The sequence below is a fragment of the Dermacentor silvarum genome, chromosome 8, assembly GCF_013339745.2.
Source record: "Dermacentor silvarum isolate Dsil-2018 chromosome 8, BIME_Dsil_1.4, whole genome shotgun sequence".
Taxonomy (NCBI): Eukaryota; Metazoa; Arthropoda; class Arachnida; order Ixodida; family Ixodidae; genus Dermacentor; species Dermacentor silvarum.
The window spans coordinates 61,536,646-61,547,090 of NC_051161.1; the positions used below are offsets into that span (position 1 = coordinate 61,536,646).

Below are 10,445 nucleotides of genomic sequence, written 5' to 3' on the forward strand. Positions count from 1 at the left end.
AGGAAAATCGAGAACCGACGGAATCCCGCAGCCGTCGAACAAAGCCAAAGCGCGCGCATGTGCACTGGAAAACGTACAGAAAAGGAGACAGGCGAATTACAAAACGAAACAAAACAAAAACGTTAGAAAGGGAAAGACCAGGAAGTACGGAAAAAGGCGTCTGTGGTGTTGCCGAGAAGTTTTGTTCGCCGCGCCACCTCCACAATTCCGCGCTCGTTTCCGCGTCTATATATCTCCGCTCGACGGGAACGAATCATTTCTTCCCTTCCTAGTTCAGCATAAGCCGCACGTTTCCGAGTGCGGCTTACGCACCGAACACAGCGTGGGCCCGAGACTATAGGCGCGCACAAATTTCTTCTGATTTTTTGTTTCTTCAAAGCCCATTTCATACTCCGCGTCAGGTAGGGCATGGAAATTTGAGCGGGACCGGCTGTTGGCCCCGCTAGCTGGTCCTCTAGTCCATCATTTCGCTCGATCTAATAAAAGATACGAAGAAACAAAAGCCAGTGAAGCACGCAAGCAGACAAGCAATTGCTTTGCTCTACAATTTCTCCACAACTGAAGAAAAGAAAGAGGAAAACAAGGATATGAAGTTAGTGAACCAAGAAAGAAAAGAAAGAAAGAGAGAAGGAAAAAAGAAAAAAAAAGAAAGAAATATTCAAAAATGTGTTCTGCGTAAAGGAATCTCTATGCTTGACAACAATGCGAGCCAGAACGGTGCATTCAGCAAGCGCGTTTTCCGAAATGCGACTGGGAACGCTCACAGGCCGCAATGGAGGCTTCTAGAGAGGCACGTGCTTGAGGCGTAAATGCATGCGACCGGGCGCGCGCGCGTGCGTTGCATCGGTGCCCGAGGCATATATCTGTGACTCGCCCTATTTTGCAAGCAACGCATATAAAGCGGCACGGGTCCGAGGTTGAGGGACAATGTAACGCGGGAGTTTTATTGGCGGGGCGTGCCGCCACCGGTTGTTATGACAAGGCGCAATTGATTTGGTGAGGCGTACCGGAACGCCTCGCGATTACTACGTTCACTTCGAGCTTTTCTTTTTTCATTTTCTTTTTTCTAACGGACGTCATCTGTGAGGAAGACATAACTCGGGAAAACATTCAATAACTTTTGGCGAGTAAATTTCTTGCGTTCCATGTCCACAAGTGGCGATACGCTCAAGGTATTTAGCTGCGTTACACGCAAATTATTCATGATATTTAACATCTCGCAAGAAACGCTGGAGCTGTGATAGACACAGTGGCAGTGAGATTCAGATTAAATTCGAGCACGTGGCGTTGTTTACCGTGCCCATTAACCTGAATATACTAGCGTTTTTTACATTCCGTCCACACCGGAATGCGGCCGCCTTGGTCGGTAACCGCACCCGTGACCTTCTCCTCAGCAGGAGATCGCCATAGCCACTCAGACACCACGGTGGATGTCTATAAGCGAATCGACATTTGTAATGATATATAGATTTGTCGAAAGGGTTACATATCGGAAAGCTATGCTTCGTCATCAATTTATTCCCTTGACTAGGAAGGGGGAGCAGATTCCGCAGGCATACTGCACCACCTTGATTAACGGCATTTGGCGTTCATATATCAGCCACACCCATACTAGTGTTCCCTGGCGTGTGTGGGCGAAATAACGTGGAAACGAGACCTTCCGCATACATACGTGTATTCCGCTGCACTTGTGGATGGCGAATAAATAAATTAAAAAAAAAAACGAAAGGTCTCTGGTTTGTAAGAGCGCGCGTTTCCATAATCACAACTCGCGCTATCAGGGCCTTATCTCTTGTCTTCTCCAGTGCCTACTGCATCAGTAACGTAACAATAAATTAGACGTCGCTCTCTCTATTTTCATCTCTTGACTGTTACCTCGATTTTCTTGATGCCCAGAGGTTCTGCTTCTTTTGCTGCTGGGTGCATGCCAAGGCGGCCTTCGCCAGGTCATTTCGAGCTCAGTCCACCTCGGTCGCATGCCTGAGAAATGATAAAAAAGGAAAAAAATAGAAACGACAAGACTGATGTTATCCTCGCTTTCCTCGTCCCGGAAAGGGGTCAGCCGTGCTAACGAACTAAATACGCAGCGTGGGTTCTGACTTGTGCTATGCGCGGCACGACCTTGACAGCGCTAATTGGTGAGCGCTTTGTGTCTTTTATCTATTATGGCGGTGGCCGAGAAGCAGAAGTAACGTCTAGTAAGGGGGAAAATACATGGAGGAAGTAAGACATCATGCGCAGCCAACGGAGAAAGCGTCCAGACAGATCTTAACTAAACAAAGCAAAAAAAAAAAAAAAAAAGTTGACTGCAGACAAGTTGAAGGCTGCTTGAGAGGCAATTCAGATTAGTATAGTTGCTACAGAGCCGACTTGTGCTTCACTTCTAATCTTTGTCTCCAGCAGGTTGGTAAATGTCTAAATACCATATGTTGTCCCACGTACTTTTCGCTGTGCGTATGTTGCACGTTGTTTTCATTTTTTATTTTGTTTACTAATATGAGATGAAGATTTCGGCACGCTTATATGTTGCCAGGCTACTATTCATCTCTCAATTAGAAGTAAGTCTACACTTCTGCTCACAAGCCCATGTACAGGATGTTTCTGTAGGAAAGCGAACATTTCACAATATGCCCACGTGCACCGATACCATATACAGGGTAAGTGAAAACAACGGAGCAAGTGCGTCACATGCTTCGCCCGTGCGGGTCACCCTAAAAACACAGGAAACTTCTCCCATGTTATGTAGGTCAGTTCAAGAGGGTAGCATAATAAATTGCCCCGGATCTCGCGGGACCTAAAGGCAGCTTTTAAAACGCGACGTGCCACTCTATGATTAGCTCCCGCAGCATTCAGTAGCACAACACGCTTGAAAAAGCCTTGGGTGAAGCTGCATGTTGTCAAAATTATTCTGGAGCCCTCAACTGCGGCGTGTCCCACATCCCAAATGTTGCTTTAGAACGTTAACCCACGTGACTCAATGATGCATTGAGGTACTAAACATCGATTGATCACTGCCACATGCAAGATCATCAACAGCTTATTGATGTACGGGGTAATGTGCTTGTGCGACGCGTCCTTCGCTCTTTTCCTTCTATTTTTCCTCGTGTACCCTGTAAATAACAGTTGACGAACATACTTAATTGTATACTGGGATTGATCACACGCGAGAAAAGATATCGAGACCCAAAGGCTATTCTATTCGCTCATCATTGCGCAGTCGTACCTTACGCGTCGTACCTGCCCAACTTACTCTAAAGGACAATTATAATGTAAATTTAACAGTGAATCATGTTACTGATTAACGGCTACACAGACTACATCCACGTTTCCCAAACTATTTGGCGTTTAAAAAGTTTGACACATTTTTTGCTTCTTTTACAACTTGACTACGAGCGGGTGAGGCACCGCCAGCGTTTCGGAGACAATCAGACTGGTCACCCCGTGGATCTCGATTGGTGCGAGGCACAAAAAAGGCGATGGAACCGAGACGAAATAGCCATGTTGGCGGTTTCTTAGCGTGTAGCCCTGTTTGTCTGCAACAAGTGACCAACCTGTTCTCCTCCAGTGTCAATAGACGGCCGTCGAACTAGAGCACACATAGGACGGAAAGACCACCCGCTTGCAGGCACGCGTGCACGCTTGTCAATCTTAATCCAGGTTCTCGGCAAATGCAGGTCATACAGGCTGCTAAATTCGACGCCCGCACAAGCCTGAAACTGCAGCAGCTTTATACGGCATGAAAGAAAAAAGAATCGTCGCCTATAGTGTCACGCTCTTAGAGCCGTTATTCAGATAAACTGAGAGAAGGAAAATACACATTCAACTTATTCGTCGAGCTCGGCAAGCCGCCATAGCGAGGCGCGCATTATGCGGAGCGTAACGGCCTAATAAACGCCTCGACAAACCAACGTCGTCGTTTTCTTGGTTGTCGACGTCGCGAAAGTGCAGGTGTGTTTATAGTACATGTATAATTCGCGTTGGCAACTCGCAACGGCTCCCGTGACTAGTTCTGTGAGGATGGCGCACTCTCAAACGGCCGTGTCCCGTCTGGCGCGAAAGTACATACTTCCTGTTTTGCCGGTGGTCCATTATACGCGTGCTCACGCTTATTTTCGGTGTACACACGAAGCGCGCGCACTGCGTTGGGATCGCGCAAGGACGCGCAACGCCGTATAGATACCACGCGTGCGAACGCAGAGAGCGTGCCTTCCTGCCTTTGCTGCCGTGCAGGTTTAATTTCGCGCCTGATGAGCGTGGAGAGTGAAACTGAGATGAGCGCCAGGTGCTGAACCGCGTCGGTGCTCAGTGCGTTACGACTTCCGTGCTCGTGCCATCCACTTGCATCCGGCTGTGTATAGTTCCACGAAAAGCCATTAGCCATTCAGGACACCTCTTGCAGCGTCCTACACTCAAAAGCGAGTTTTAGGGAAGTTTAGTAGATGGGAATTCGATTCGAAATCGTTCTTACGTAGTATCGTTTTAATGAGGTTCAGTTGGTGGAAAGCCATCTCAAATCACCCCGTCGACAGCAGCCTATAGATCTTATACGAGCAAGCGTCGAAGTGGTTTCAACCACTATTCCAATGAGGGGGCATGTTTAATCCGGGAAGAAGGTGTAAGCTTTGCTACTCGCTCATTGGTTTTCTACCTTTACTTTCTTGAACGTAGATGCTCCACCTACACGCCTACGAAAAGTATGTCGTTCAGTTAGTCGCGTCTCCTTCGCACCGCCATCGTTGGTGCAGTGCTGAAGACCAGCAGTGCTACGTGGATATGTATTCGGTGAATGACAACAGACCCAAGCTTTATGCTGCAACATCAGTTGTCTGATAGACAGGCAGACTTGAAAACCGGACGGCACACGTACTCGCCTCTGCTACGCATAGAGCGTGCTAATTTAATGGTAAAATTAAGGATGTAAAGTGCATCTTATACTGTTTTCACCTAAGGAAGACGTCCTGTAAGTGGGCAGATGGCACTGCATCACGCCATCACCGAGCGTAAAAACTTTTTTTTTTATGTGTGCAGCTTAGCAGTTCAGAAGAAAAGCAAACGATGACAAGCTGACATGTGCCCACTCAACTGAAGCACGTCCTCTGAACGTTCGTGTCCCCTCAACTGAACTGTCTCCTCTACTGACGCATGTACCCTAAGTTGACATGTCCCCTCAACCTACGCATCCCTTCAGCTGACTCTTGTACCCTCAACTAACGTTCAACTAACGCGCTCCTCAACTCCCGCGTGTCCTCACAGCTACTAAGTTACCGTCGGAGAGCATGTGCGCTTGACCACTAGTGCAAACGCCTTGTACGTTAGCCGTTAACACCGCGGCAGGCACCGTCCCGTGGGAAAATTAGTGAGCACGCACCACGCAACCCTCCATCAACGAAGACTATCATAGAGGCCGTGAAGGGCTTCCCGTGACGAAGGCGGGCCGGCTCCGCGCCCACGAAGGAAGGCTGTGAGATAGGCGGTGGCGCGGGTTCCATGTCGGGCCAAAAGCGAGCCGCTCACACCCGTTAATGCCACGGTGGCTTATCGCACTCAAGCGTACGCGTACGTACACCTTCTAGACCTGCCCAGGAACCACCCTTTTCCATTCTCTGCGACGTTGGAACGGCTGGTGCCGTTTCCGCACACTGGGAGTGCCACACGCTGTGTTTACGGAGACGTGTGGCGTGGTCAAGAGCAGAGCCATGGCCAAAGATGCCGCCAAATGGACGTTTTATTTACGCCCCAACCACGACATTGAAAAGAATGAACGCCTAGAACTATAATCGAAGGCGTTATTGAACTACTGATGCTGGCGATCGAACACGTTAACGTCTTTCTTCACCGTCTGTGCAGTCTGTGTATCTATAACCTCGCAGATTTGAAACTGCATCGTGCGTGTTATGGTCCAAAGAGACCGTATGAGATGGCTCAGAATCTATGTCTTTCATTGTCATTCGAAGTTTGTTTCTTGCTTCGTTCTTCATTTTCAATAGTTTATGGGGCGTAGCTGAGATGGAAGAACTATCACCGCTGTGCTTAAATGCCCTCTTATCGGAGCTGGTGTTGGCGAATCATCTTAAACAGAGTATCATATATATATATATATATATATATATATATATATATATATATATAACGATAGAAAAAATAGTAGTTGAAGAAGAAGAGAGAACTGGAGTCTGCTTAAGTCGGTGGAAAAATCGTGCAGTTGCTTCATTTCAGCATCTAAGACTTTGTGTTACTTCCCTGATTTTACTGCGCGGTGTTTCTCAAGCCTACGCGAGTAAAGGCGTGTGTGCAACGTTGTTTTCTATTCTAGAGACGAGTCGGTGCTGCTGTTATATCGCTCAGTGGATTAGCCGATATACGCCATCACAGCGAGTCATCGCTATGGAAATCGCTTTGACACTGCAAGTACGAGGGTTGATTTTACAGGCAAGACTGGTATTTGTACAATTTCCTCATAGCGAACCTTTCCTGTTGGCATAGTTTGTCAATAGCGATGAATAAGGAATACCCAGCGCTAGAAGATGTGGACAATGACGAGAGCGCTTCTTGCCCTGGTGTATTTTTCGGGCGATTTTCTGCTCTTCTGTTTGTGCAGCCTTCCAGTGTGTCGAATCTGCCAGCTATATACCATCCCCCAGGCGAACTTCCTTCTTATTCTTAATTAGTAGTAGACCACAGAATCTAGTTCTTACAAGTTTCTGACAAAGCCTGCTATGTTGTATGTAGCCTCCGAAATGCATGCACAGATGACGCCACTCTCCGAGGCTGCGTCACGGAAACGTCAGAATTCGCACGTACTTCCAAGCGCGCTGCTCAGATGGTAAACAGATCCGGCTCCCTACAACAAGCTACACTGGACTGGGTTCCATACTCAGCAGGAAGGTCTATTTTTGTTCAGCAAGCCGCGATAGTATTCTTTATGATACTATTGCAAAACACGGCTGTTAAGCATCCAGAAAGGTTAACTCGAGAGATAGTTGAGGCATTTTGCGTAAAAATAATGGCGCCATGTATGCCAGAAATTCTGCCTTGACTTTGTTGAGCAGTGATGTACCATGAGCAATTGTTTCAGTTATCGTCTTCATACCTTCCGTTGCCCTATTGCGGGTGAGCGAGCTGTGACATATGTGACCTTTATGCTCTTGTGGTTAGTTTTATTTTTACAGCAGTTTAAATATTCTTTTTTCTTCTTCTACAATAAACATAGCTTCAAGTCAGCGCTATATGTAGATTGCGCCTTTTTTTCCTTGCACTGTTTAGTCAACCACGAATTCATACAAACTTTCTGAAATTTTTGCTTTTAGTATGCAATGCACGATACACGGGAGCAGCGGATATTCTAACTGAGATTACGACGAAAAAGTGAAGTTCGGCAGGTCATGTTATGCGTAGGAAAGGTAAACGTTGGCCTTTTACAACGACAGTATATGGGTTGCCAAGGGAAGGGAGGCGTAGTTGAGGACGACACAGAACCAAAAGTGGTGCGATGCGATTAGGAAATTTGCAGGCGTGTGATGAAGCTTGCTCAAGTTGTCAGACGACAGGCTTTTCTTCGCCCTGCTCTCCGCAATTCTGCATTTTCAATGAAATGCAGAAATAAGGTGAACTAAATTCAATTGAATTGGCGTCAGCTGACGGTATAGACAGGGGGCAATCGACTATCGCTGGATTCCCTTAGTATTGCAGTGAACATAAATTAAACCGATGGCGAAGAAGCAAGAGAAGGTATAAAAGAAGACAATGGTGATGATGCACGATAGGGCTGAATAAGTGCACTGGAGCGTAATTAGAAGTTGCTGATGCACAAAAAAAGAAAGAAAAAAAAAACAAAGAAAAAGACGATTTTATTTTTTAGCCATCTAATGGGAAAACGATGCGCCGTTCGCGATTCGCGTACTGTGTAACTGAATAGTGGCATCCGCAAAGGGACGGTTTCAGAGGGCGTTTGCAAGCAAGAGGTTGTAATAGCTGACACAGAAAGAGGTTAAATAAAAATAGTACAGAAATATTATAGCCAACATAAATAGGGTGTCCATTCAATGCCGCGGTCTTGTGCGCCCGCCTGCCAGACGCGGATATCCGCGTTCCCCGTTATTCGGTTGCGCCGCCGGGCTCGCCAACTCGCGCGGTTGCGCTGCTGACCTCAGCCATTACGCGGGCTCGGACAACGCTATAGGTCGTCCTCTATAAATGAACGGAATGCTCTAGGATACATGCGACCCCGTTCTTGGTGAATGCGTGTGCTCTATGACAGGGTTTGTGAATAGAGCGCCATTCCGTTATCGATCAACGCTGGATTGTGCTTCCTTTCTGCCCAGGAACGTCGATCTGAAAAAAAAAAAGGTGTTTCGTATATGGCGGTTTCGGGCAGGTTTGAAAAGGTGCAGCCAGACCTGCGTTTCAGAACGGAGAAACTAGTGAAGTGAGCACGTGTTTATTTCGTGTTTTTTTTTCCGGCACGCCAGAGGGAAGCTGGTGGCTTGAAGGGTCAAGTAGTTCAGGTTCCGATTATGCACCGCCCCAAAGTAGAGCTCTCTCGCGTACACGACTGCTGCATAAATTGGCGTTCGAAACAATGAAATGGGGAGTGAGCCCTTCTAAACCAAGGTAATGTATTCTGAGAGTGAACAGGTTCTACCACTGAGACACGTCGAATAGGATTCTAGGCATGTTCAGATCGGCAGTCCCAGGTACTATTGATTGCGGATTCCGGCTTTCTTTTCCTTCATCGGTCTACACGCCTGCTGCCTCGATTACTGCGTTCTCTCCAGGAACCTCCGTACTCTCACAAGGGTCGCCTTCTTAAAATTTTGCCAACGAGTCTTCGCTAGCGCCGCCGCAGTGAAATTGCCATTCTTCCCCGAGTTATGTGTTAGGAAGCGAGATTAATCTGATCAGGTCCTAGTGGAGAGAGCTATTAATAAAAACGAAAAACACCACCTTACAAACGGTGTAGAGAACATATTAGGATGGTGTGGTGGGTAGCGCGCGATTCCAGCATAAATATCCACTGTACCACACATATACCAGTTCTTATAGGCTCCGTTCAGTGAACAGAGGGCGCTACAAACGAATACGGCAAAACGCCGTGCAGCGCCGATGGTGGTAGGATTGTGAAACACTGAGCCGGCCGCTCCGACCCCCGCGGCAGCTATTGAAATTTGAACGTGTTTCAACGCGCGCGTGACGTTCAAAATATCACGCGTGTTGTTTTGCGGCTTTAATCCGATAAGCTGTATTGAAAATTACTTTCATGCGCCTATACTCGACAAAGGAGTGAAGCTGTATGTGGCGGGCCACGTTTACGACGTGAAGAAAACCGACGGCACCGACTTGAGCGCGAAGTGTCACTCCCGGCAAGGGAAACAAGTGTACGACGTTTCCTAGCTATCGTGCTTTTTGCGCCCTTCACGAAGTGTTTGGAGCAGATCCTGCTCGTCTGCTTCGGCATCCACGGCGAGCCGTCGTTCTCGCTGAAGAAAACAAAGAGCATGGTTGCGAATACTACGCAGTTCATACTGACGACACAGTGCCCTATGCATGCGGCCGCAAGCAAGAGCGCCCATGCAGTAACTGAATGACTTCTTCACGAGACGGTAAACGAGGCAAATAGGCCACAAAACGCTGACAAGAGCGAGCAGTCTCACGGCAGGCGCCACTTGGTGAAGGCATTTGAAGTTTAGATGTTACACGCACCACCACTGCCCCCAAAATCAACGCAAACCGAGTTTACTTACTTCGCTGAAAGTATCACAGAAAAACGCAATTGAACAGTTAATTACTGGACTACATGCATGCAAGCAAATCAACAAAGATTCGCGTGCACCCTACAAGAGCATTTGAGGCACAAATTCGCACGTAAAATTTCGCTACGCAAGCTTGCTGTGCAAAACGTGCTCCATACACTTCCAACCGCGCTAAGCACACAAATACAGTTGCAGAACCTCAAGCAGCTAGACCTGGCTAGACCTTAAAGCATATAGTTACAATGACACTAGGAAAACGCTGTTTTCACAATTACTTAACAGTTCGAACAGCAACAATCCATCTTTTCCGTCGTTCTTGCTTTCACGGGCGGCCTAATCGGTACAATTTTGCGCCAGGTTGGCCTTCGTGGCTGTGGCAGTCTTTTACACAGCAGTACCGCCACTTGTTCCTCTTCCGTACGCTTTCAGTCGATGGATTAGAATTAGTCGAGCTGAAGGATGACATTGTCTCAACGCCAGAAAAGACCGCACAACACCATCGACGCCGCGCCAACGAATCGACCCGGCGCGCTTTGGCCGTCTCATTATTGTTGGTGGCGCTGCGACAGATGGCGCAGCAATCGCAGCAAACTTCACTGAGCGGAGCCTATACCACCCTACACCACTCTCATCCATAATAGCCAGGCTGGTTTTTCTTTTTGATCACGTGAGCACACATAAATGTCTTAATCTATT

General features: G+C 47.5%; 1 long non-coding RNA gene across 2 annotated transcripts in view; it reads right to left on the reverse strand.

Moving 5' to 3' along the window:
• Window positions 1–2,459, reverse strand: part of LOC119462677 (uncharacterized) — a 37,720-nt gene extending 35,261 nt beyond the window's left edge. For both annotated transcript variants that reach the window (XR_005194143.2, XR_007468377.1), the window contains exon 1: window positions 1,876–2,459. This is a non-coding gene — a long non-coding RNA (uncharacterized LOC119462677). The remainder of the gene's footprint in view (window positions 1–1,875) is intronic.
• Between the last annotated feature and the right edge of the window lie 7,986 nt (window positions 2,460–10,445).